Consider the following 27,844-nt stretch of genomic DNA (forward strand, 5'->3'; position numbering starts at 1 on the left):
GCAGCGACTACGCTTCCCTGCCGTGGCACAGCGAGTACCTCCGGCCTCAGAGTTTTCCTGAAGCAGCCGTCACACTGGGAGCACTTTTGGTAGAGAGGGACCAGGAGACTCCGAAATGACTTACCTCCCGAGGCTCGACTGAAGAGGACTTACTGTTGTGGAACCGTAGTGGAATTTGGATCTGGAGAGGAGTTGCTAACGCTTTTTTTTTTTTTTTCTTTTTTTTTTTTTTCCTTTTTCTTTTTTTTCTCTTTTTTTTTTTTTTTTTCTTAATTCTTCTCTCTGATCACTCCCCTCTTCGTCCATCATTGGAAATGAACAAATTGCGTTTTCAATTCAGAAAGTAGAAATATTAAATATACCATCCCCCGGGAAGCACACATGTAGTAATGACAAAGGATTGCAAAGGAGAGAGTGGCTCCAGTTTCCCAGAGAGATCCCCTAAAATGGATTACTAAATGGGACACTACATCAGCTAGTTGTCCTCTAGCTGCCCCGATACATGCACCGAAAAGGTACAGTACCCCCCTGTCCGTACCCCTACCTTATATTTTGGGATTGCTTGGAAGGGGAGGCTCACGGATCGCCCGGCCGGCTCGGAAGGAGCGAGGGTGGTGGTGTGTGGTTTGAGGCGGGCTGCTTCTGCCTTCTGTCTCGACAACGTTTGCAGCGCCTAGGGAGGAGGAGAGCCGCCCGCAAGTGTATACGCTGCGCTTGCTGCTGTCACTTTCCCGGCATCTCGTGGCTTCGTCTGTTTTTCCCTTTTTTATTTGCCCCCCATCTTTTTCTTCCCCCCACCCCCCTCCCAATTGCCTAACATGTTATCCTCCCTCCCGTAGCCCTTGGCATGGCTTGCATGCGCTGTGCTGGGGCTCCTCGCCTCTCATCCCCGAATCCTTATTGGCAGGGGGTCGCGCACGCCCAGGCACCGTGGGGAGCTAGGCGGCCGCGGGACGCCGCCTCCAGGGCCGCCGGGCGCCGTACCCCGGGGCCTCCGGGCATCGTGTGGGGCTGGGTGGTGGGGTCTTTGTTACAAGAACTATGCGTCCGCTCCGTGTAGAGGCATAACCCCACCGTCTCTGCTGTTCCCGCGGTGTGGCTGGGTCGCGGCCGACGTATTTATTTATTGTTTTTTTTCCGAGGCTGGCGCTGCTTTTTGGGGGAAGTGGCCGGGAATCGAGGCAACTTCTTCCGCGGAGCAGCCCTAGGCGCAGCCGCGGGCTTTGTTCACAATCGCGGGCTGGGGCCGCGGGCTCACCTCCCCGCCCGCTCCCCACGGACAGTGGCCGCCTTCCCCTCCGCCCTGGCCCCGGTGAAGGTGGGCTGCCGGCTGCCCTTCCTCAGCCCCGCGAAGGGTGGCTCTGGGGTAGGGATGCTCCCCGCCCCCCTCTCTGCCGGGCGCCTCAAGCCTCTTCCCCTGCGGGCCGGCGGCTGTGCCGAGCCGCTTCTGCTTGGCCGTGGAGCACAGGCAGACGGGCTGGCCAAGGCCAGACTTCTCCGTGTCTGCCCGTCGGGCGGGAAGCCGTGCGAGGCAGCGCAACTCCTCTCCCTCCGCCCAGCACTCGCCCTGTGCCTCGTTCAACCCCTCTCCACCCTCGGGCTCCGGGCCAAATGCGAGAAACGGTGGAAAAGAGAAAGTTTTTTAATGGCGAGTAACAGGGCTGGCCCTCCAGGAGAGGCTGCAGGCTGGCGACGCGGCGCCCCGCGAACGCCCCACGCCGGGGCGCACCGATGGGGCCGGCGGCGGGGCGCGGGGACGCCGGGCGGGGACCGGGAGCGGGGCTCCTTCGTGCCGCGGATGCTGAGGTTGGGAGGAATGCCGAGGAGGGGACAGTATGATGCTGAGGTGAGGAAAGGATGCTGAGCATGGAACAGGATGATACTGAGCAGGGAAGTGATTTCACCCTGCACACACACACCGTGTCCCCTTATCTGCACGGGCAGGGAAGGCTCCCAGCTGAGGGCAGGGTGCGTTAGGAGGCTGTGCCTCCGTCTGCGGTGCGCTGGCGACGCGGCGCCGAGGCACGGGGGGCGGCGGCGGGGACTCGGGCAGCCCCTGGGGCGGCCGAGGGTCAGCACCGCCCCTTGCTCCGCCGCCTGGGAGGGCAGTGGAAAGTTTGGTTCTCCATCACGCATGAGGAAAGTACCTGCTTCTTGCGAGAGCTCGGCCGTCCCACCGCCCCTTTCTTTGGGCCTGACTGCCTGGCTGTCCAAGGGAGGCGTTCCCGGGGGTGGACCGGACGACGTGCGAATAGAGGGCTGGCGGGGGAAGAGGGACTGAGGCTGCAGCCCGGTCAGTTGCAGTGGAGATGCCCTTCTGCCTGTCGCCACCACCTCTGTCCTGCCTGGTTCATCCCAGAGTGAGTCGCAAGGCAACTGCTGGGTTTCCCTTAGGCCGCTTGTTCAGGGGATAATTTGTTCTCCTGTTCCTCTCCCGAGTTAATTGCTGGTTTTGAAGTTTGTAAAAATGCACATTTGTGCCAGCGTCTGTGCAGCACGGATGTTTAGTTGCTGCAGAAAATTATTTCACTGATGGATCAGCAAAAAATAAAGGCTTTAGTTAGCTCTGCGGTAAACTGTAAAAGATACTATATCCTGGCGCTGCAAACAAGGTGAATGCTTCATTTTCTAAAGGCGCACACACGGCATGCAGGTGCTGTAAATAACGAAGTGCTAAGTGTCCACAACCATTTTCTGTCACAGGGCTGCCCGAAGTTGCCTATTATGTGACATAGATTCTTCTAACTTGTTTCGTATCATCCAGCAAGGATATAATTACTAACTTGACCTCAAAGATAGTAGCTAAATGTGTGATTTTCCCTACTGTCTTTGCAACAATTAATTCATGCTTTTGGTGTACATTCATTTAATTTGTCATCCAGTCCTTTGACATCAGTATGAGAAAATCCAGTGCAGTCAGGCTCTTTTGATTCAAAATTCAGTTCTCAAAATTCATTGACATTTTGTAGCTTTCTCTCATGGTAAGATTTATGCAGCTGTTATCATGCTTAGGATTTCCTCTGCCATTTTTTTTCAGATTAGAAACACAAAATGATCTTGCTGTGGTTAGCTTTTTTTCTTTTTTCTTTTTTCTTTTTTTTTTTTTTTTTTTATGAGACTGTTCTAGTGTATTGTGAGGAAATTCAGGTCTGCTTCAACAAATCTCTTTCTTCATGGAATTGCCTTGACCATGGTTGAAAGCAAGTACATGATACAGTAGGATCGGGAAGGCTTGTCATTATTAAAGAAGTACAGTTGCCAAGGTGTTTCACTGTCTAGGGTATCCTTTTATCTAATAGCCTGGTTTTAATATGGTAGCTTCTCATAAGTTAAAAGACAGAGAGAATTAACTCTCTTTAAAGCCAAATAATTTCATATGCATAAAAAAGTTGATTTCTGTTCTCCACCACTCTTCACTGGACACAATCTCTGGCATTCATGGAAGCTTATCTCAGGAGCAGCACGCCCAGATGAGATTTCTCCCTAAATGCTAAACAAAATTTAAAACAGTAAGTAATACTGTAATGTATATTTACAACATTTGCTTTTCATGTACTAGGCACCAAAGGCTTGAAGCGCAGGTGAATGCTTTCAGGGACTACAAACTAGGCAATCACAGATGTTCTGTGTGTTCTCAATTAGTTTACTTGAAAACTGTATATTCTTGCTTAATGGCAAACCAGCCTTATCAACTGCACTCATACTACTTGAACCAAAAAATAACTGGGCACTGACATACATGACATCTAATTAATATTTCTAGCTGCTTGAGGATGAAAGTGAATATTAGCCATAGTCCTTTGTTTGCAAATAGAAGATTGCAGTTACCATGTTTAAGACTGAAGAACGAAGTGGATCAAGCTAAGAATGGTGAGTTGCCTTCATTAAATTTTTGAAAGGAATTTTAAAAAAAAGAGAGAGAAGAAGGGAAGGACAGAGATCAAATTAACGACCTGTGAAAAATCCAGACTAGAATTGTTTGCATTAGAAAGGAAGTAGGTGATTGTGAACTTGCTTGTGCTGTTTTTTGAAGGGAAGCGGAAATTTGTCATCTTGCTTTGAAGAGCCATACATAAATACACATGAAAGGAGCTCGCATGGTTTACAGCAGGGGAGACATAAAATGTTTTAGGATTAAATTGACCTGAGCTAATACATGTCTCACATCCAGCTTCTTTGCAAGATGTCATTGTTATACTTTCATTGTTATACTACTGAAACAATTGTTTTGTGTATAGTACCTGATTCACATTCTGTAGCAGAATGCTGAAAACAAACAAGCCAGTAAACCCTGAAATTCTGGAACATTGAAATTATATTAAATCCAGCATATGCTAGAAGTTTTCACTATTGTAATTTGTTACAGATACTGGAGTATTTGACCTGCTACTATTCATTTATTGATGAAGTAAATCTTTAGCTCTCACCTTTTGCAGTCTCTTTCACCCAAGTAAGCTTTGCTGACCCAGGAAAGCCTTGCCTGCCAGAGTAATTTTCTAAGAGTAAACACAGTTGCTGAAATATTAATTAAATATGACCTTTTTTGTGTAATTAAGCCCCAAACTGAAAATACTGTTCTCTGCTGGGAATCAATACTTGCTAAGGACCTGAAGCTGTCCTATGAGTACATTTGGTCTGGACTGATCCTTAATGTTATTAATCAGACTTAGACCTGTGTGTCATGGAGCAAGTCACATCCAACAAATTGTGACAGGCTTTGTTTAACAGGGCACAGAAAGGGTGATAAGCAATGCTTTTTACTGGTAACCATTTGAGCATTTTATGTTCATAAATTCTGTGTATCAGGATTATTCTTAGGTGGACAGGACATTTTGACAGCAAGATAAAGTCAGTAGCACTACTGATCAACAGTATACAGTAACCATGAACAGTGTTCTAACACAGAAGTAATCAGCTGGGGGAAAGCCTGGACCTGAGCCTGACAGATCTCTAAAGCAATTTTTTTTAGTTTTGGGCTGTTGCACCAGTTCTCTGAGTAAGGAATGGCTTAAATGTGCATAGGATCTATGAAGGTAAAAGTGGACTACTCCAGTTCAAGCGCAAACCTGGCAGAGCAGAGTTTGTATGCCTCTATTTTCTTTATGTGCTATGTTACCCATGGCCATAATTGAGTGTTTATGTTTCTGCAGTGTTAAGAGATCTCTAACTATTCATGGTGAGGGTTTCTTTGGTTTTTGGGTCTTTGATTGCAACATGTCAATATGGCAGCACATGCCCAAGGCATAACATTAAGTTTTAAAGGGAAGAGTGCCACCTACTGTGTTATAATTTTAGATATTACAGCTCCTGTATGTCTTGTGGAGTTCCCAAGCTTCTCATCTGCCTATTTTGTTCTAGCCTCTGGAAGATGTGAAATGATTCAAAATTAAATGTGGTATGGGAATGAAGGGAGAGAAAAAATAGAAAATTAGTACAAAATTAGGGACTTCTGAAAATCTTAGGAGGGGCTTTTTGAAGGACAGGCATACATAGAAACATTTGCAGTTTTTGTCTCTTCTTATAAAGACTGCTAATGCTGGAAATAGGGAAGGGGATAAGAGATCTATGCTTCGCCCCATAAAATAATAATGTTCTCAGCTTTCATGCACCAGATGAACACAAATGAGGCTACCAGGTTTATGCCCTCTGAAATCTGAAGTTTAACTCTGACTATAGTTTAATAAAAAAAAATAGAATTCACTTAAAAAACCAAAATAAACAAGCAAACAAAAAACCGAACAACAACAAAAACCAGCTTTCAGAAAAGGAAGAAGAAGATGATAAAAACCCTGAATGAATTTTCATGTAATTTGCTGCAAAATCTCATGAAGTCTTTCCTAGTATAGAACTTGTTATTTATCAGCCCAAAGGAGGGCTGTAATAATGCTTGATGTGAATACAGAGTCATTTTTGTATGAAAGAAATTTTTCCCCAAGCCCCAGAGTGTTTCTTTAGTGGCTGAAATAGAGATGTAAAATAGAGTAGATAAACCAGCTATTAACAGAACTGCCAGTTGCTGTATCTCAAGAGTGAAGACATATGGTAATTCACTACATTCAGTGATGACCTTTCCTTTAAATATATTGCTAATAATAGGCACTTCTATGTAAAGTATTTATATAACATGAAATTCATGTATCATGGACTACTCTGTGCCATTTTTGTTAGTGGCACGTTTTTTGGTTTGTTTTATTTATTTTTTTTTTTAAGGTACTGACAAAACTACTACTGAGGAACTTTCCACAGCAGTACACTTTTGCAATATGCCTGCAGTTTTGAAGTGAAGAGTTTCCAGGGCCAGGTGCACAGCATTGCTGCACCTCTCTGACAGGGCAACATTGGCCCTGTCCTCAGGATGGGAAGCCTTTGGCATCATCTCCCTCATCCTTCCCAGGTAGAGCCATGCCTTGACTGCAGCATTACACCCTTTCCAGGAAGCAGGCAAAAAAAGAGTATTCCTATGTTTTTATTATCTCTGTAACCAATTGTCTTTAGTAAAACCTAGAGCTTATAAAAGTGGAAAAAATCCCTGGTAGTTTTGTTATGCCCTTTCATGTCAGTCTGAGAATATCTAGTTGGATGAAGTCTACCCTACTAGTACTTTTACTGGCAATAACAGCAGAAGTTTCATTATGTGCTTAAAAAGAAAAGGTATTCCTAAGTGTCATTGATTTTGTAATGACCCTGATAGACTCAGGGACCTTCTAACAATGAAAATGTGTAGAGTATATAATAGGCATTCCAGTTCAGCAGATGGAAAAAATACTCTCCCATAGGAATTCCCAACACAATGGGAAAAACTGCATCCAACTATACTTTTTACTGCAGCAAACATTATTTCTAATTTGCTATCTATGGCTGCTCAGTTTCACTTAAATGTTCTATATATTGAGTATTCTTCATATGGCTTTTATACTTGAATAGAAAATTTCATATGTTGCTTCCTTCACCATTGTTCATGAACATTTATCCATTATTTGCTCTTGAGGCAGCCATTCATTGAAATGTTAATGAGATTTTGAACAGTTTATAGTTCCATAGGTTTTTTTTGTTTGGTTTTTTTGTGGGTTTTTCTTTTTTTTCTGCAGAAAAAAAATGTGGTTTTTTTGATGCCTTTCAAATTCTACTTTTTATTGGTAGATTGAGATGGATTTTATGCTAATTCCTCCTGTATTCCTGAATTATGGCCTAGCAAGGCACTGTCGCTGGGATCTTCATCTATTAATCATGGAAGCTGCTTTCTTATTCGGTTGCCATAGTTTCAGTGCCTCAGATAGTGTTGGGGTGCCTTGGGAAAGGCTTACGATACATTTGGACTTGCAACCTTGCAGTTATTTTGGCAGTAGAGGAGCTCTGAAGGATCAAGAGAACAGCTTCCAACATTATTCAGAGTTGGATTAAAAGCGGAAACTTCTGGCTATGTCTCTCTGGACCTTGTTATGTGAATGTCCAGCTGATATTTGCTCCCAAAATTTGCTTTTTGTTTTGTCTTGCTGGTAAAATCGTACTCTTCAGAGACTAATGGCTACCTTTATCCATTGCAAGAAAAAAAAGGCTTTTAATTAGTTTTTCTGATAAATGGTTGGGTAAATTAGGGCATTTAGGGTTTCCTAAGCAATCCAGGTATTTTGTTTTACATTCCCTTTTAACCTAGCTACTTACAGTATGATGCCACATTTGAGACTGAGTTAATGTTTATTGCTACTTTAAATTTAATAAGACAATAAGTATCTTTTTGTTAGCTGTAGAGCAGCTTGAATTACCAAGTAGAAAAGAGGAAATTAACCTTTTTTAGACAGAACTAAAGCTCTTTCAGCTCTGTGTTGGCACTGGCAGTATTTTTTCAATGATGTTTCAATATTTGTTCATAAACACAGCATTAAAACATACATACTTTGAGAAAAGAGATCTGTGAGATGTTAGAAATAGGTTTTTTGATGAATGAGAAAAATGGTAAAGTAGTAAATATGTCTAACAGGAAAGTAGATGAAAGACTGACTTGTCAATGTCATGCTCACTATCAATTGATTTGTCTGTTATACATAATATAAAATGATGCAAAAACATATTTCTGTAAGCAAATAATAGTTTCCTTTTTATTTTCCCATTGAGAAAAAAATCTGCATCATTTCTGTGTGATCAATAGTAAGCCACATGTTTGACCAGATATTTAAATCCCAATTCTTTTACATTTTAGTGTCTCCAGAATGATGTGATCTCTCCAGTTCTAATGAAGCAATTTGAGTCTAGCACAGAGAAACTTGCTAAGTATCTTCTCTTTACAACAGCAAAAAAAACCAATATAATGTTAAAACTATGTACAGTTGAGATTAAAGAATTCAGTATAATTTGAATTAATCAGGAAAACAGCAACTTTTTTGCTTTCATATGGTTAGTTTGCACTCAAAGATTAGTTTTAAATCTTCAGCTTGGGACTTTACAATCCAATCTTGTCAATTTTTCAAGTGAGATTAACAAGCAGATTGAGAACATGTACCTGGTATATGTAATCCTCGGGAGCCCTACGAATTGAAAAATGAAGTCTAAAAATTTGCCATGAATTTAAAAGTTTCTTTATGTTGGTAAATGCACACAAAATCTGTATTTGTAATTTCATACTTTCACATAATATGGAATTTTCTTGTTTACAATCTTCTGGATCTGTGTTTTATACACATATTTTGCATAAAATTAATCCCAGTCTTTTTCCTGGTAAACTCAGAATGTGCATGTGTCTATTAGACTGACAGAATAATATGCTTCCATCATTTTGTATTTCCTTTTGGAAGGGCGGTAATGATGGAGTAAGAAATTTGTAACAGTGAGGAAATATCTTGAGTCAAAAGCTGTAGATGTACAAATTCTGTTGTGCTTTTTTTCCTCAGAATTTATTGTATTCCATTTAGTTTCAGATTAGGTATAACATCCCCCTGCATAGAAATTAATTTAAACAGTTCTGTAAGGAACATTTGTATCTTCTTTAACACTGGTAGGTTTGGTTCGTTTGTTTTTTGTTTTTTTTTTTTTTCTGCTTGCTATTTTTTTTTTTTTTGCCTCCAAGAAAGAGAAGTGAGTGATAAGTCAATACTCAGTATAAAGAGCCAGTCTGGTTCCCGTTGGAGGGTAAAAATACATTTCTACTCAGCACCTACCAACAAGCCCTTATGCTGTTTAGAGTTCAGTAAAAAACTACAGAATTATTTAGGTTGGAAAGGTCCTTGAAGATCATAGAGTCCAACCCTTAATCTAACACTGGTCAGTCCACCACTAAACCATGTACCTAAAGCCTAAATCTACACATCTTTTATATACCTCTGTGTATCTTTTAAATACCTGAGTTGGTGACTCAGCCGCTTCCCTGGGAGTATTTTTCTTTCAGTTTGCTTATGGTTGATAATAAATGTTCTTCTGCATCCCCAAACAGCTGAATTTTAGCATCAAATATACTAATCTTATTGAGAAAAGAAAACAATAATTTCTGTGAAAGTAATTGTTGTGTTTGTGCCTTTTAAGTGAAGTCACAGCATTTGCTTTGCAAATCTCATATATGCTCAATAGCATCTTACTACCTGAATGTTCCTGGAAGGCTGGTGCTTGTCTTGGGTTGTGTGCTTATGAGCAAACAGAGGAGAGAAGGACTGTGCCCTGTTCAGCCTCAAAGCTCCCCAGTGTCTGCAGTTGGTAGTGGGTGCAGGCAGAGCACACCCATCCTGCCGGTCCTTTGGAGTGGGTGGATGGTGAGGAATGGTTGGAGGTCAGCTGGAGCTCTGGCCTGCATGCCTGGGTTTGTGTGGGAATCCTGCTCAAAACACATGGCAACGAAAAGGAAGGGATGACATGCCTTTTTTGGCAGATGCTCCACACGTGGGGCACAGCCTGGTGTCTGTTGCCTTTGGGCAAGAGTCCCACAGGATTATCTTTCTTTAGTGGTACTTCACACCATGAGCATGGCTAAATGCAGCCTTGTATTTGAGTCAAAAATGCCTTTTTAAATCATATAGAGAGGATTAGAGGCTGTTCAACCACAATCGTGAACTTCGGGTCATAGTCTTTATATTACTGGCTTTTCATCAGAGCTCTCTAATGAAAGAAGGGCATCATGTATTGAAATCAACTTTTGAATTTAATTTTCTGTATGAACAGAACTTGGTACTATGTGTACAAACTTCTCATGCCATTCAACCTATTGTACATCTGAATAATTTGTACTCATTAATTACAAATGCACAGCTTTTGCAGTTACAGCTTACTGGTCCAAACCATATTAAATCAGAAATGATCACAGTTAAATTGATTTTTAAAAATTTCCTGTACTCTGTTATATGATGATGATTATGTAACATATCTTGTAAGAACTGTGTCCCTGCAGTAGAACTTTGTTTTTAAGAAATATATTGCTCAGAATTTTTGTTTTGGGGGTTGGTTTGGTTGGGTTGTTTTATTTGTTTTTGGGGAGAAATTTAAGTGGAGAGTTACATGAGGTTTTGTGGAGAAGTAGGAAGACAAACTTTAAAGTAAGTAGTGATGTGTTAGAATGCTTTTTTTCACCCAGTGAAATTATTCTTGATTTGGAATAGGAATTTGTTTTTCTTTAAAAAGAAAGGAAGAACTAAAGCCTTAAAAATCTGCTCTGAGAAAAGGAAAGATTTTTGCATGAGCTACTACACTTTTTCATTATTACCTGCAAGATGTTTCCTTTCAATTCTGTTGTAGGAAAGTCCATCATGTTCAGAAACTGATTAATTATATCACGAGATGCATATATTTCAGGGTGGTGTCGTCTTTTTTGCTTTATCCTGTTCTATGTGTAAGACCTAGACATGCTGCCAGAACACTTCCTTTCCCAGGATAAAAAAAAAAAAAAAAAAAAAAAAAAAAAAAAAAAAAAAAAAAAAAAAAAAAAAGATCCTGTTCTCATTCAACAACACATGTAGTCCAAAAGGCAAATCTAGCCAACATCGAGCTAATGGCCTGAAGGTGTGAGATGAAGGCTGGTGACTGAATGATTGTGAGAAAAATGCAGTTTTGATTTGTCAAAACATTATTAAGAGTATTACATACCTGTGTAAAAGTGACAATCAGAGAAAAACTTTGAAAATATAGGCAACTTGTGGAATAGGGTAAGTTCTCTGACACATGAATTTTATTTCCTTTTCAATGTGTGCCTTTTACATTTGTAACTATTTGTTTTTGTTTGTGTTCATCTTTGTCATAATCTCTCTTGTGTAGCTGAAATCCTGATGATAGCATCATTTGCCAAAAACAAACACACAAACAAAAAAAAAAAAACCACAAAAAACCTCAAAGAAATAACAGCCAACTCGAGTGTTGTTTATGGGAGTGTTGTTTATGCGAGAGAGACAATTCAGCCAGGGCCTTCCTGATAACATGTTGATTTGACTAAATGCTGTTGATGTTCTGCAAAGGGATGGAAAATGTAGACTCCTCATGCCTGTTGATGTCTGAAGTGGTCTGTAAGAACTTTCATTGAATTATTTTTAATAGCAAATCAATATGTTAGACTTTTAAATTTTTTCCTATAAATGGTCTTTTAGTAATCTCTTTTAGATTGAAGCAGATAAAAGAATTCATTGTTGTCACAGCCAAAGAACTTCAAGAACTTTTTAAAACATGGAACATCTACACAGATGCTTAACAATTGCATTTTTAGAAGGACTACTCCTCACCTCCTTTGTGCCAGGCTCAAATATCCAACTATCTACTCAAGCGAGTACCCTTAGTTTACACGGACATGTCATCAGAACCAATTACATTGTTTATGTGTATAAATGAAGAGGAGCTGGGTGGAGACAAGAAAATACAGGTTAACAGGTTCTAACTTTTCATCTCTTAGCATCAAACACGAGATTGAGGGCAGAGTTTTGCTTCAGATTGCATCTCCATGTTTATTTTACTAGACATGGAGTTTGTCTAGAAGAGCTATTGTTCATATTGGTGGCATAAACATTACTGACTTCATTAGGAGTTATTAATTGCTGGGGTTTTTTTTGGTTGTTTTGGGTTTTGGGGTTTTTTTGGGTTTTTTTGTTTTTTGGGGTTTTTTTTGGTGGTTTTTGTTTGTTTGTTTGTTTTGTTTGTTTGTTTGGTTTTTTTTGTTGTTTTTTTTTTTTTTTTTGGAACCTAAGTTACAAGCTCAAAATATCAATAACAATAAATAAAAGTATCAAAACAATCAAGAAGGCATGGGACTGCAATGAATCTGTAAATTGAATTAGTATTTTAGCTTCAAAGATTCAAGTTCTGGAAATTTTTCAACAGTAAACCAGAGAACGTGTTAGTAGGGGGGTTAGTGTGCTACTTTGCTGCTGCACTGCCTGCTTCTAGGTAGTCATTGTATGACAGCCTGCTCTGACAACTACCCACATTTAAATAAGCAGGGTTGTGTAAGAATGAACACAACACATTTACCGAAATACATTTATGGTGGGGAGAGCCTTAAATATTCCATGGGGTGGAATACACTGAGAGAGAATGTGTCGCATGTTCATTAGACTGCTCGTCAAATCTTGGAAGGAGGCACAGTAACTTTTCTTCCTGTTACAGAGTGGCCTTATAAATTGCTGCAGATTTCAAGAGAATAAGAACGTTCTTTTTTTGATACAGTTTTTAATGCAGGGGTACAGCTGTAACTAATAGTGTAATGGCTGGAGGAACCGGCGAAGAGCTTGGTTACGTACATTGTTAGGCTGAATGTGAGAAACGCTTGTCTAATTCTCGAAGTTCGCCATGCTCGGCGCTGTCTGTGGGCGCTTTCCTCCGCATGTGGCCTGCCCTCTGGTGTCTGAACAGCTCCGTGCAGGCGCCGCAGGCGGCCGGGGGACAGCGGGAGCGAGCGGCGCAAAATGCGCGGCAGCGCCGGGAGCGAGTGATGGGTACGAGCCACGCTCTGAATTCAGAGGCGCTCGCCTCTGCCTGCGTGTGTGCGTGTGCGTAGTCTTGCTGCTTCGTTTGCAGCGTAAAAAGCAGAAGAGTTTTCAGCTTTCTTATACGGAGGCAGGAACATCAGAAAGTGGGTTAGCCAAACTGATGTGCAAAAAACCTCAAGGAGTGAATCTGAAGCGATGGGTAGAGGCTGTAATGCATATGATTAAAGTGAAACATGCTGCCTACACAGAGAATTGCTGACAAGATTCTTTCACAGCTTTCATGTCTCAGCCCCACTTTTACAGAAAATAAATTCATGTTTGGTTTCAGTGGGTGTGCCGTTTTGCTCAGCCCTACAGGATAGATAAGACACTCAAACAAATGCAACCAGTTGAACACAAAATTATACAATTTGCGCTGAGCAGAAACAACAGCCATGCTTATTAGCAAAACGGTGTCCCAGATTAACATTCACTTTCTTTATCTCAAACTTCTTTTCTCTTTGTGGTTTATTGTTCAATACTCATAGGGAAGGGAAGTTAAAACCACAGCTTAAGTTAAGGCAAATTGGAGAGGAGAAGGAGGAGAGAGAAGAGATTTCATGTCCTTTAAACTTTTTTTCCTCCTCTTCAAACAGAAGTGTATATACTGCTGCAAGCCATTTAATAGTTTCTGGCAGTAATTCTACCACATCCCCTTGCTCATATGAAGTATATTTTCTGTAGCTCAAAAGAGTATTTAAATACTCTCTCATGTTTAAAGAGCTTCCAGAATTATCTGAAGTTTTTGCAAAATGCAGAAAAATAGACTGCAGCAGCTGTATGTTTTTACAGTGTTTAGAAAAAAATAAAGAAATAGTAATTCAAGTAATTATTTTAAAAGCAGTTTAAAACCAGTTAAAAATGGGCTTGCTCCATAAAACAAAGGTAGCTTTAACATTCAATTATCCAATTAATTTTTTATTATTATTTTCTTGAGAAATATTGTGCATTTATATAAGAAATTTTACCTCATCAGTCCCATGTGAACTCAGGAGTTATTTCAAATAATTTCATTTGCATCTTCCTTGTGACATAACATTTTTCAGTCTTCATTTTCTTAACAATAGTCATTATGGATCCAGGGAAAATAAAAACGTGGATTTTGGAAGGTTTTTCATTTAGATATCCAAGAGTTACTTATGCATTAAGGACTCAAGGTGTTCAAGTCGTAACAAAAAGGACTTGCAGAGGTTAGCATGTTCTGAGGTTTTGTTTGTTTATTTGGTTGATTGGTTGTTTTTTTTACTTCAAAGCAAAATACACATGGAAAAGGTTTTGTGTTTGGACTAATTCTGCTCCCAGTGCTGCTGTTTTCTTCAGGTCCCCACAGGCTAATAAATCAGCAGAAGGACACAGCTGGCTGATCAAGATGCCTCTGGTCACATGCATTGATTTTAGGCCTCTTCTGGCTTTAAACCTCTGCATGTTGTGTCCCTCCCCAGATCCATTTTGCCAGAGTACCATGGATTTGTATCTGGGAAAGACCTTTCTGAAATGTGGCATGTTTGTACTTGCACCCTGCAATTGCTCTACGGACAGACGCTTGCTTCTGACGTGAGTTCAGAACTTTGTCCACTGCTCAACCCACACATCAAGTCCTAGATTTGCAAGCCCACAGGTGTTTTTAGGCAGAGCCTTGAGTAAAAAGCTGCTGGTATTGTGTGTAGAAGGAAGGCAATGTGTTCACAAAGAAAGCTCTTAGTTCTTCAGTCTCATCTGATCAGGTCTCACTTTAAAAAAAAAAAAAAAAAGAACAAGTTTTTCATGTTTCAATATGTCATGACTAAAATGTCTATAGACATTTTACAGACACAGCTCAAATGCATACACAAATAAATCAGATTTGCCAAATGAATCATAAAATACTCTAGCTTTCCCTTCCTGAGTACATCATGAAGATGTTGCATGGGAAATGCATTGGTGATGCATGGAAATTTATCTGCAACTTAAGATGTTTCCTGATATCTTCACTCACACTTGTTACCTGATGGTAAACCAAACTTTGCATTTGTTTATTCAGATCTCTACTTTGTGCAGGCTCATAACTTCAGGTCTGAAGAAGTCAAGTCTGGGAGCCAGTTCCTCTCAGTACAAACCACAGACTCAGGCTGTCTGCCCCAAGACCATCTAAATATTCACTGAATGGCCTGGAAAGTAGGGAGGTTGGAGAGTACACTGGATTTTGGGGACAGCAAACACAACTGATGAAGAATGTATTATAGCACAAGTCATCCTTCTGAGAGTGGTGCATCAGCAGCCCTGGCTCTGTAGGCAACACACTGTCTACAGAGCTTAGGTCTCACTGATTTAGACAAGGAAAAGTGCTTTCTGCAACAATGTGGTGAAACCAGCTAGAATGAAACACAAGCGCCGCTGAGTGACAAAGTAGTAACTAGTTAGACTGATTATGTTTTAAGAAGTAAGTGGGATTGTTAGTGAAATTTTATAATAGACTCATGATGGAAACTCCTGTCTCCCAAGAGTATACAGAGTATTTTCATCAACATCAACAGGTGAAACTGAGTGAAACAGAGTCAGGGTCTTTGGCCATGTTGTAGACTTAGAAAACACTAGGACATCTTAAAATCACTGCCAACATTCCCTGCTTAAAACTCCATTGCAACTTTATCTTATACTGTGAGATATAAAAAAGATGGAACTTATTTCTGGAACCTACAGGTCTAAATGGAAAATTAAGGACAAGATGTCTCCCTTAACCACTGGAAAAATTCTCACTTTTTGTCAGTTCGAATGAAGTCCTTTCCTTGAACTGAATGCATCATATCTAATGCATACTCTCAGCCTTAACTCAGCAGGCAAAAAATGACAAGCTGTGTTGTCCTGCTTAAGGATATATCAGAGAAGAATAAGTATAGAGATAATATAAATAAGTAATAGAGAACTTATCTACTTCAATATTTATGGTGTCTTTGAAGTGTTAATAATATTTGTAAAAGTTTATATGTCAGGTTAACGCTTGCTCTGTGAGCTTGCAAGAGAGATTGCAAACAATGAATAATTTGCAGATTTATTTTTTTCCTCAATAGTAAAACCACTAAGATAGTCCCAACTGAGGTGTCACTCTAACTTGACCACTTTTTTTTTTTTTTGACTGAATATTCAGTCAAAGTATTTTAATAATGAGAAAGTTGTTTCTGACTGATGCCTCCAGTGAACTAAATTGAAGTTAAATTTATGGAGTCATATCAGTGCTTTTGTTATGTGTAATCTCTCAAAAACATTATCTTTGAAAAAATAACATAAAGACTAAGTCAACAAGAAAGCCAAAAACCTTGAAATTATGAGTGGATGCAGCTGTGCTACCATACTACTCTTGCTAGCTCCCATCTTCCCCCACGAGTGATGGGACAAACACGGATGTGTGAGTAATTTTTAAGGAAAAAATGGTTGTAGGAGGTAAGGAAAGTAGCTGTAAAGTCAAAGCTGAGAAGTGGAAGGTTTCTCAAAAGAGATTGATTAAGGGAACAGGTGAAGGTATATAGTCAGACTGGTACAGAGGGACAGCATGAAGTGCCAGAGGAGAGGAGGGCAGGGTGAAAATGCTCTCTGCCTTACAAAACAGCAGTATGCCATGGGATGACTCCTTTCTGATGAGCTGTCACTATCAAAAGTGTATAGGAAGCTTGGAGTGGAAAAAACAGATGGCGCACGGGAGATGAAGTGACATCATTTGTCTCTCTGCCTGATTTCTCTACCCTTCACATAGAATTTGGGAGGTGGGGGAGGAAAAATGGATGTGATTCTTCTACATCCCCACATGTTTCTCCTTGCCCTCAGAAATCTCACAAGACTCCAACTTCTCTCACAATCTATTGGTAAAGAAGATTTCCATCATTGTCAAGGATTTTGAGAGATTGGCTTGGAAAAGTGTTTTTTTTTTTTTTTTTTTTTTTTTCTGTGGGGAAATAGAAGGTTGACACATAGGAATGCAGAGATAGACATTAAAAACAAGGACAGTAAGCCATTTAGTTGTACTAAAGCTTGGGCAAAGAGATGGAAGGAGGCTTTACAATTTATGTGTTTCAAGGGAAGTTTCTAATGGGTTGTGTGATCTTCTTGCCAGGCCTGTGGTGAGTTGACATGTTTCAGCTGTGAGGAAAGGGCATTGGCATTACCCGTTGCAGCTGGCTGGTCAGCTGTGTGGAACAAGTTCGTGGCTTTTGGCCAGTTTCCACTGAACTAGTAAAACCTCCTTTAAAAAAATCCCTGCACCTGGCACTTTTCAGGAAAATAGTTGGTAGACTTATTGGAGAAGAAAAAGGCTGGTGAACACAGGCATTAAAAGCCCTAAAAGTTAGATTTTGGTATGTTGTACCTTTTTTAAAAATTAGCAGCATGTGTTTTTTAAAAGAGAGGATTTGTGGGTGGGGAAGGGAAAAGGAGAAGCTGGTAACTTTGGAAGCAGGCAGCCTCCAGGTCTCTGCAGGATCCAAAATTCTTGCCAAGATGAGGAGGACTTGTCTTTGTACAGACAACCAGTACAGGGCTGATCTTTGCAGTGCAGGAAGAGTAACATCGATGCAAGGATCATAGTTTTAAGAAGTGACTGTGACTCTGTGGCTCTAACTGCAGATGTGCCAGGAGCCATGTGAAGTTCAAAGCCCCTTTTCCAGCTCCAGACCTGGAGCCTACAGAGGAGAAACCTGCTGAGCAGGCTGCTCCAGAGTGAGCCAGGAGTGTGTTATGCAGGCAGGGCAGTACCAGGAGGCAGGGCAGGATGTGTAGTGACTCTGCCTGTGTCATGATGAAAGTGAGCAATCTGGTGTTTGTCACAGATGCTAAAACTAAAACTGAGCATAAATAAAGAACCCTACTGCAAGTGAGCAGGATTTTTATAGTGGTTTCCAGGAATGAAATCAAACCTAAACTGCAAGGGAAATGTTCTCTGCCATATTCAAAGTTTGTATACAGAACGTTTCAAATAAATGCTCTGTAAAAATGATTTAATTCTGCTGTGATTATGAACTTGCACAAACATGCTGTTTCACATTACTCTCTCAAATAAATTTGATTAGTAACACCTGTGACTACATAAGTGCCCCAAATTTTATTTTTGCAATAGAAAAGGGTTGAAGAAATCCTCAAATTATTGCAAATGAAGATTTTGTTGGTGTTTTAAGCTAAGATATCCTCAACAACAACCCAGCAATACTGTGGACATGCTCCTTCTTGGAGAGGCTACAATTAACTGCCTTTAGTTCAGACAAATAGTCTTTTCAGTTTCTGGAGCACTCTGTGAGTATTAGCTGCTTTGTGCTGAGCAAGTACTAAAGTCTAACCAAGTAATAAATGGTGCTGCTCAGTGACAGGCTGTTTGACCCAGAAGCAGGCTGCTGAGCTATTCCCTTCCACCGTGCAGGCTAGGCGCAGACAGTCATCCCCTCCTACACACACGGCTATTGCATATGTTTTGTGATGGTAGTGTTTGTTTACCACTCGTGACTGTGTTGGTTTAGGCACTGTGTGGTGCTCTGTGGGACAAGTAAGCGTCCACACGCTGTAGACAAAGGCTATCTTTCCCACCCATTCCTCCCGCACACAGGAAATGTTCCCAGCTGGTGGGGCAGGGATCTGCTCTGCAGCCTGTGCTCTGTGCTGCTGAATCTATTGCTTGGGTGCCCCACAAAGATGCTGAATCTCACTTCTCATCACAGTGTGCTGCAGAGTTACACCTGCATTAGAGGATAGCCATCCCTGTCCCCAGCTCTGCCATGTACTGCTGTTGCTGCCAGCACTGGCTGGCTTTCTGCATGTGTGACTGCAACCTACTTCTTGATATCAGCAAAGCCTGCAGGCAAACTCTCCTATACAGCTCTTCTGCTAATGAGCTGGTCTACTAATTAAATAGAAAGGAATATTTGGCAGTGTCTTTGATATTTATTCTCAGTATGGCCCTTTTGACTTGTTTAGGATTTCAGGGTGGTCTTGAGGGAAAAGATATGGTAAGCAATTGCTGAGTTTGTATTATTTTTTATCAACATTGAAATAAAGTTTGTGAAATACTGTTTTGTTCCTTCTAAGCCAGATAATGCAACATAATTTAAAAAAATAAATAAAATGGGGGAAAAAAAGAAAAAAAAGTAAAGCTTAACCCAGACCACACTTACAATTCAAAAGAATTAAAAAAAAAAAAAGTCATGTGGGAAGGGCCTTTTAAAATGTTTTTGTATATGCCACATATGCTCAGCGATGTCCACAGTCAGAAGTTAAATAGCATTTATTACACACTTTTGACCACCTTACATGTACTTCCTAATTCTTCTTCTAGAATACTTTTGACCACTTCAGGATTTTTGAACAGCTTTAGGCAGATGGCATTTTCTTACAAGGAGAAAAAGCACCAATCAAACAAACAGCCCAGTCTGGGATAGGAAAGTTGACTTTTTACCCAGCAAATGAAGAGTGTCCCACCTGCATGTACATTTGCCAAGGGTAAAACACATTTTTTTGCTGAGGCAGGAAATAGGTTTAAAGCTGAAATCCTCTGATCTGGTAGGGTGAGAGGCAGATGGCTGGACCCCCAGGTGATTTGCATCTGCTCACTCACTGCTTCCTATCAAGCATCAGAGCTCTCCATACCTCCAAGATTTCCATACCTCCAAGGAGAAACATGCTGTTTGCCTCTTGGCCATGTGACTTACAGAAGTACCAGAAGTATAGCATTAATGTGCCTAAAAGAACCCCTAGACTGGGTCATTTTGAGGTTTAGAATTTTTAATTAGTTACAGATTTTTCCTTTCTTCCCCTCTTTATCCACCTTTGTAAACAGAGGCAAGGTAGTTAAAGCACTAAATTTGTATATTCACAAAAAATATGTAGAAAATGTCACAAAGCCATAAGACAGTTTAAATTTGTGAAATACTTCTGTATTTCTGTAATAATTCAGTAATACTTCTGTTCTTGGAGGTCTGTTCTTGGCTGTTGCTAAAGATGGGAGAGCAGGGTAGGTGAACTGGTCATAGTGGCTGGTATCCCCATTCCAGTGTTCTTATGGTATACAGAGATTTGGACGTGTGTATTTTTCCGCTGTTTATATTTACTTGTGGAGTTCTGTATGCAGATTGAATGAAAAAAATACAGTGTTACTACTCTGGCTCTTTGCTGGAAACTAGCAACAAAGTAATAGAGGGAAATTTGAGGTTACCATCAGCCACCTTGGTAACACAGTAATTTCCATGGACATTCCATACAGCTTTATGACTCTGGCTTCCCACAGTAAACTTCATGATGCTAATTTCAAGATTAAAGGGCTACCGGTCTAGCAGTAACCAATAACACCTGAGAGAGTAGATCCATTTGTAACCTTTTGTCAGTCCTGGTAAGTGTTGCAGAGTGTGTGGCAACCATCAGGCTGGATGGTGCATCTGCAGAGATCAGATGGAAGCCGGTGCTGCTTACCTTTGTGTCTTCCCTGTGAGAAAGTTTCAAATTTGGAAATTGGTGTTGGGAATAAATTGCATTGAGATTATGAAAATCTGAAGACATTAAAACTTGTGAAAGGTGTTGGAGGGTATGTATATATTTCATAGGATGAGCTTTCTACTCCTTGGTAGTTCATTAATATTCAGTGCATATGAGGACTGATCTAGACTTTGTAAAATAAAATGGAAATGTGGCTAAATAATTTTTTTGTACAACTATGCAGAAGAGGAATGTGAGGTAATTATGTTAGACCTATTTTCTACCTGTACATGAGAAAACTGGACGCACAGGGAAGGCATTGTGCCTACAGTTATTTTCATTCTGATCCATTCAGTGATCATGACTTGTTGCTGACCACTAAAATATTGTCCAGTTTTTTCAAAACACACAAAAATATTTTTTTTTTTGTATGTAGGGATGTGAAGAGGTTCACTATTAATTGTTTGCTCTGTATTCTTAATGGAAATACTAGGGAGCTGTAGGTTTTATTAATTTGCGTAATAGTAAAGGTTAATGCTGAAGGGAATGTCTTCCTGGGATGTATTTGATAATTTTTCCTCTCTTACAAATAAAGATATTTACTTTCTCCAGGGCTTTGCTCTTATTGTTTAGCTTCATTTGCATTTGTGGAGGCTTAAGGGAGGTGTCCTGACTTTCAGAACTGCTGAATATTCAAGGAATCCTGATGGCACTGTAAGGCCACTTGCTTAAGGCCACCTGCTTAAGGGCAGGGCAGGGTGCTGACAGACCTGTACTTTTTGCTCACAAGAATAGGCAGCAACTATCTTTTCTTTAAATGGATTCTGCAACTTCCGGAACCGCTGGCATCAGGTAGAATAAACCCCTCTGGTGCTGCCATCCCAACCTACTCCACCCCTTGCTGGGGTCTGCTGGGTTGCACTGGGCTCTGCCCTGGCCCAGAACAAGCTCACTTCTGTCTGCAAGAAGTGGTACTTGGAAGGCTTATTTCCATCAGTGGTTTGAATTCCTTGACCTGGGTCTCTGAAGAGTAGTGATAAAATATGTCACAAAGTCTTTCCTAACATTCATAGGAGTCCTGTTTTTCTGAAAATGTGAAGAGACATGGTGTTACCAAGCTTTCCTGATCAGATATTCAAATGATGAAATAGGGAAGCTTGCAACATGTTCCTGAGGAACCAAAGAGTTCTCTTATTCCTGAAAAATTAATTTAATATCTTGGTTTCAGAAGCCAGAGCATTGAAAAAAATGCCTTGTGATAAAAAATTACAGGGTTTAGCAACACTGGCACACAGGAAAACTTTTCTTTAAAGATATACATTGCATTATTTGGCAAGTAATCTTCTTGTGATTCTTATCTTCAGAAAAGTGTATGTCTTTGTCAACTGCCTCTGAAAACAAAAGCCTTGGTGAATAAAGAAAGAAAGACTTTATAAACTTTGATGTTACTGTTCACACATCCTCAGGTGTGTCAGTGTGAAAAAGGAGACATTCCCTCTGAGCAGACAGTGTGTGAAACTAATAGTGTGCCTGCAGACTCCCTGCCTGTTTTTTTGCAAGTCAATAATTGAATTTAAGTCATATTTTAAACAGCTTTATCCATATACTTGGAGACTGGAAAACAAGGTCAGTGTAGAGTCCATCCTATAACTAGTTATTAAAGCAGATTGTTGAAAAATGCAAGCAGACATCTTCATCTGCTTTGCATATTTAAATGAAAAATAAGAAAAAAGCATCTAAAGTTCTAGGGGTCTTGCAGTGAGTCTGTACTTCTGAGAAGAAACTCTTAGAATGACTTTGAAAATTCAGGAGTGCTAGGGCAGCACTAGAGGGAAACTGGGAACACCATGTTCTCATGAAATTGTTTTTTGCCACTCCTATAGAATATGAGACCAGCAACATTGCAGTTATAGTCTTGAAATTTTTACAAGAAATTTGTCATCAGCAGTCACTGTCACTGGGAAAAGAAGTATCATCTGCAGATTACACTTTAAAAAAAGCTAAAAAGAGTTTTCAGGACTTGTATCTTATAATCAACCCAATTGTGTTTGAAAGTAGGAACCAAAGCCACTGAATAAGGGCTGACTGAGGGAAAAATAGAGCAAGAGAACAGACTGAGGATCGTTGCACAGTCACCAGCACAGTCATACACTAAAACAAACTGCTACAAAGCTGGGAATTGGTATAGTAAATTTGTCTGGTGAATGAATTTGCAGCAGCCCCGTGCCCACAGCAGCAAGGTGCTCCTGTAATACGAGGTGACAAGGAGCAGTATTTTTGCCCCACTACATGTAGGCGTTGGAGTGCAGATATAGGAGGAGCATCATCACAGCCCAGTGTGCAGGGGCTTACCAGTAGTTGCTTGGTGATTTTGTGCAGAACCTTTATGGCTCTGTCAGCACAAGGCTCTGCCAGAGTCAAAAAACTGCTTTTCAGAGTCTTGTAATACACTCACTCCCTTGTTTGATGTAGGCACAGTTGTTTTACCTTAAATATGAAGCTTACACAAAGCCATGCTTGTTGGTCCTATGGAGTATTTCAGGAAATGAACTCATTGACTTGAGTATTTCTGTAGAGAAGTTGAAAAGGAGTACAAAAATTCTAAACATAAGTATTTTCTGATAATGTTCAGAAATGAATCAGATAGATTTATGGATGTTAGGGATATTAAGATTTTGCTCATGTTTTCAACAGCAAGATAAAGTCTCTAGGTAAGGTAGATACATTCATATGATGCTAAATATTATTTCTGTTCCTTACAAGAAGACCAAATATTTGATAATTACTTGTCATTGAAAAAAGCTTACCTCTTCAGTTCATGTAAAACCATTTTTGCAGCCAACGATTGTAGTATGTGAACACTTTTGAAATAAAGTCAGTTAGTGGGAATTAATTTCCTCTTGGAATTCACCATGGTTAGAAGGTATTATTCAACCCAGTCTCACACAGCTAATTTTCAGTGCTCTGAAACTCCTTCCTCAGAGAAGTAACAATGCTGTAATTTTCAATGTTTGAAAGGAGTAGGGGAAGCTAAAGAGCTTGACTGCAGACCTCTATAGAAGAAAGTTCCCATTGCCTGTAATAGATTGTAAGATTCCCGAGAGTGGCAGAAACCCGCAGGAGCCTGGCACGTGGCATGACGACCCCTTAGAGCAGACCTTGGTTATGAAAGCCTGGCTTGGGGATGTGCTAGGGAGAGGTGTATGAAAATAGTGTCACAGCCTGGAGCCGGCTGTACTATTCCTGGAAATCAGTAGGACACAAAGAGGCATTGTCACAGCCTCTCTCCCTTTATTTCCCATAGAGTGGTGGTTTGGGAAGCAATAGTTAAGGATACAACCTGGCAGCTCTGTGCCAACATCAGACAGTTCTCTTTCTGAAAATAATCTCGTTGCAGCACAACTGCGGAGATCTGTGTCCAGTTTACCTTCAGAGCCCAGATGACAACACTGAAAGGGCCTGAACCAAAAAACCTCTATGAGCGGGACAAAAAAGTGCTGTTGATGATTTGTAGTTCAAAATCAGAAATAGTTCTTCATTGTGAAACAAGAAGGGATAAGGAAATATTTCTTAGCTTTGTTTTCTTTTTCAACTCTCTTTAATTTTAGAACACATTTTTTACTTTCGTTACTCATTGCACATAAGTCATACTAAACTGCCAGACTGAATTTGGAAACTAATTACAGTAGACTTCAGCATTTTTGTATGCCTTATGGAGTACAACACCTGCACTCCACAGGACTGAATTCTCTGCTGGTAGGTCTGGAGCCATCTTCTATCAGGGTAAATAGAGATCCAGACATGACTGGCTGGAAGTGGTGGAAAGAGTTACCCCACATCAGGCAGTTGTTTGTACTGGCTGTATCCTTATCAGAGAATTCCACAAGTTACTTGAGAGAAGGAACTTTTGTTTTATTTGTTCAGTGAGGTCTTGTAGTATACAAGAAAAATCACAAAAATTTTGTCTCAAAGGAGCAAGAGAAACAAACAACTTGTGTGTCCAGGTGTCACATGGGTAGCTGGAAAGGAATTAGTGGAACTTGCAAATTTCTGCTGTCAGGACTGAGATGGGAAGTGGGTTTGTATGTGAAGGAACAGTTCATTGTGTGTCAGAGTTCTGTGCTCTTACCTCTCAGCTAAATTTTAAAAATAACAGGAACAGGGGAGGTGAAATATCCTGTGCTCTTACTTGAAATGCCTTTGCTCCTTTCATTATTTCCTGTAGTAATGTGCAGGATATCCAGCTGATTAGTCACAGCAGGCTATGTGATCTTCACATCCACAGGAACCTTCTAGGATGTAATCTCTTCCTGAATCTGCAGAACAAATCTTTACAGTTTACCAGCAATGCATATCCAGGTTTTGGAGAAACTGAGTATAGATCGTCAGGGAATGACAATCTCATTGGTTAGGATGGAGTCTCACCATTATTTTGCCAAACAGGCTTTTTCTCTTATTTTCCCTGTGTCTTATTTTCTTATATCTCCACTTCTGTGTGTCACCATGTGCCTTTTCTCCAGGACATAGATAGGTAAGACTCATTATGTACAAGTAGGTTTTAATTAAAGTGCCTTGACCCCTGCATGAATGATCTTATTCTGAAGGAGTCTTACCACAGCTTAACTCTGCATGCTTTGGAAGATTAGTATGTTTTAAGAATTACCATTGAATTTATATCCTGCTTCAATTGTCTTGACTTTTCTCAGTATCTCAGTACAAGGTCCTAATATTTACTGCTGTTCAACCAAAACCTTCCTTTCTCTAAAAGTTTCATATTTCAAGCCTTCTCCTTCCCCCTCTGTAATTTCAACTGCCTTTCTCTCTACATCTTGACTGTAGTGGTGCCTTCTTCTCCTCCTTCTCTTTTTTTGCTTAATTTCTGACTCTTTACCTCTTGATTATTTGCACTTGTCTTCTAGTATGTGATAATATCTTAGCAGGTCTGATCTTAAGGCCCTTTGAGAGCCTAAAGAATGAATCTTCGAGGAAAACCAGAGCCCCTGAGTTTAGGAGATACCCGAGAAGAAGAGAATTTATTTGCTGATCCCTACATTACATGAATAAACATACTTGAAAATAATAAGCTCAGCATAGAAATGAAGCATTATTTATGCAAATATGAATAAGATGTAGATGGGGTTCAGGATTTCAGCTGGAGTTCCAGTTGCAGCTTGTTCTTAATTTTTCCCAACACCAGCAACTTCCACTAAACCAAAAATCTACTGTTACATTGAAGGAAAAGACTTGTGTTCATTTTTCTTTATCATTGAAGATAATTTGATAATTAACCTGCTAATATGAAAATAATCATCATTAGCAGAACTGTTTTGGTAGTTAAATGGTTTTTAATAATGCCTATTCTTGCAACAGAAAATGTTAGCTATGGTGTGTGCTTGGAAATGAGTGTCAGAGGAATGAATCATCTGTACATCTGATTACGTGATTAGCTGCAAAGCTTGCATCTTTTTCAGCTTTTGTTTAGGTTATGAACTTAATGTATAAAATAGGCAGAAATATCCACCAGCATATCCTCATCTTAAAAGAATGTGTGCTTTGCTGTTCTTCATCTTAACGAAAAATGGGTGCTTTCCTGTTGGCGTCAGTATGCCTGTGAGTCTCACAGCAAGACACCTAACTGTGTCACTAACTGTGATTTTTTCCAGGTTCTTGGCAGACTGTTCTGAACGTGTAGATTTATCCTGGGGGTGAAACAGTGGGGGTGCCCTTCATTACTCCCTGTCTGTGCTCTCAGACCTCTCAACTGGCAGCAGACAGAACTGCCTGTGATGCCAGCTCTTCTTGCTCACATCTCTGGATCAAGGCTGCCTTCTCCCCTGCTCTGAAAGCTGGAATTCAGAAGAAGTACCAGTGCTCACATCAGTTGTGTGTATCTAAGAGCAATATTCCTGGTTTGGAAAACCTGCAGTAATTTAAACATTTCTATATTATATAGTGGTTATATACTGGTATGTATATAGCCTGCAGTTTCTTCTGTTGATTTTAATGATGGACAAATGTGGAAGCAGAGATGGAGGTAACCCTTTGACTGAAATCAAATTCTCAAAAGGGAAGGAGAAATGGAGGATGAGAAAAATGAAGTTTGATGACCTTTGATGTCCCAGGTTCAGCTTGCAAGTGGATCCCAGAAACAGTCCAGCTGGAATCCCTAGTGACAGGGATTGTTTCAGTACATTAACAAGGAGTATCCAAGATACAGTTGCTCAGGTCTGGCCAGAAAAAAAAAATAACAAGCAGACCCTCTGGTACTACTCTAAAATTGCATCAGTCACAGCTGGCACTCTTTCAAGCCTATCATCTTCGTTACCTTCGAAAGAACTTTTTGCTAAAAGGTGAAGGCATATGCTTTTCCCCTTATTTCATTTGCACAACTTTTTGTAATCTTCAAATAAATAAAAGTGCCACATAGGCTCAAACAGGTCTCTAGTTAAAGTGCTGGAATCCATGGAAACTCAAATTTATCAGCTTGTTTTAACATGTTGATTATTCATCACAATTTGAGTCAACAAATCTGAGTGCAGAAAGTCTTGAGAAGGGAGCCTTTTAAATGGACAACTGAGCTTTTTAAGAAGCAAAGAATGAAGTACAAATCCTGTCAGAAAAAAAAAAGTGAAATTAAGGTATTCTGGAAGTCTTTTTGTGTGGGAAATATCATGATCTTCATGAGTGTGTGTCTTGAAAAGAATTCTTCATACTTACATATTCTCCTTAGCCATCTTTAAATCAGGCATTTCAATTCATTAGGCAAAGAGAAAAATAGCAAATAAATTGGAATGTGAGGGCAATAGACAATATGTGTTAAATATATTATTTATTATTTCGGGGTAAAGGCCACAGCTGGCTTAGCAAAACATCATGTTGTTAAGCACTGAAAAGGCTAAAAATATACGGTTTCTAATGGGAACCATGGAGCTGAGCTGTCCATTGAATTCCAGTAAAAAGCATCTAACTTATTTCATTCTCACAGCAGAGGAAGTCAGGAATTATACCACTGAAGCCAATAACAGTGTTTAGTATGAATCAACCTGGTGGCAGTCAGGAAAGAATCTTTTTCTTCAGTGGGAAGAACCTAATGTGAAATTTTGCTGCAGAGGAGAATTTGAACAGAGAGAGTTCCTACAGTTTTCACTACTGCTAGCATGGTATCCTTTGCTGGGACTTGTGGGCTGCTCTGCTTTTTGTAAACTGAAGCTAGAAGTCCTTTGTTTTGTTCTGCAGAAAGGAGCACCATGTCAGTGAACAAATGTCAGTGAGGGCTGAGATTATCCTTTGAGTGTCTGGGCCACCAAAAGCGGGTAGCATTTTTCTGCATCCTACCAGAGCAGGTTTTGTTACACATTTTTTAATGTTCTCTTTGAGACTGCAGGGATTTTATGAAACCTGGAAAAGTGAAATAACTTCTGAATTAAGAGAGGACTAATTTTGTAATCAGGGTTGCAAAAAAACCAAACCAAAACAAACAAACAAACAAAAAAAAT

General features: G+C 40.1%; 1 protein-coding gene across 2 annotated transcripts in view; it reads left to right on the top strand.

Annotated features, from left to right (window-relative positions):
• The first annotated feature begins 298 nt into the window (after positions 1-298).
• SEMA6A (semaphorin 6A) overlaps positions 299-27,844 on the top strand; it is a 119,279-nt gene continuing 91,733 nt past the window's right edge. For both annotated transcript variants that reach the window (XM_053932937.1, XM_053932938.1), the window contains exon 1: positions 299-515. The gene's annotated coding sequence lies outside the window, so the exon portion shown is untranslated. The remainder of the gene's footprint in view (positions 516-27,844) is intronic.

Source organism: Vidua chalybeata, chromosome Z (genome assembly GCF_026979565.1).
Source record: "Vidua chalybeata isolate OUT-0048 chromosome Z, bVidCha1 merged haplotype, whole genome shotgun sequence".
Taxonomy (NCBI): Eukaryota; Metazoa; Chordata; class Aves; order Passeriformes; family Viduidae; genus Vidua; species Vidua chalybeata.